Source organism: Penaeus japonicus, unplaced genomic scaffold (genome assembly GCF_977035675.1).
Source record: "Penaeus japonicus unplaced genomic scaffold, GWHDUDI00000001_assembly GWHDUDI00000025, whole genome shotgun sequence".
Classification (NCBI taxonomy): Eukaryota; Metazoa; Arthropoda; class Malacostraca; order Decapoda; family Penaeidae; genus Penaeus; species Penaeus japonicus.
In genome coordinates, this window is record NW_028234427.1 from 23,942,416 (window position 1) to 23,942,867 (window position 452).

Genomic DNA, 452 nt, shown 5'->3' on the forward strand with positions numbered 1-452 from the left:
TTACAAAACCTTACAGCTATGTCAACATGTTGAAATATATACAGAACAAAAGACGGGTCAATCACAAGCATACACAATTAAATGTTTACATATCAGGAGAACGATATAACAGTATGGATTATCACCCTCAGCATGCTAAGTCCTCTCCTGAGGTCACATGATTACATACTTGAAATATGTGACGCACATATATGTTAATATAACATATGTATGTTCTTGGAGGAAAGAATTTATCAGAAAGTCAAGAAGTATGTTTGTATTCAACAAGATGATGTATCATAAATGATATTCATCCACATCTCAATAAAATCCTACTTGGGCTATCATAGTCTCGGCAGAAGGGAAGTCACAACCGGATAGGAGAGAGAGAGGGGGAGAGGAACAGAGAAAGGAGAGATAAAGATAGTTTCAAAACCCCTTTTGTGAGCACCCCTCATAGGGAGAAAGAAAAA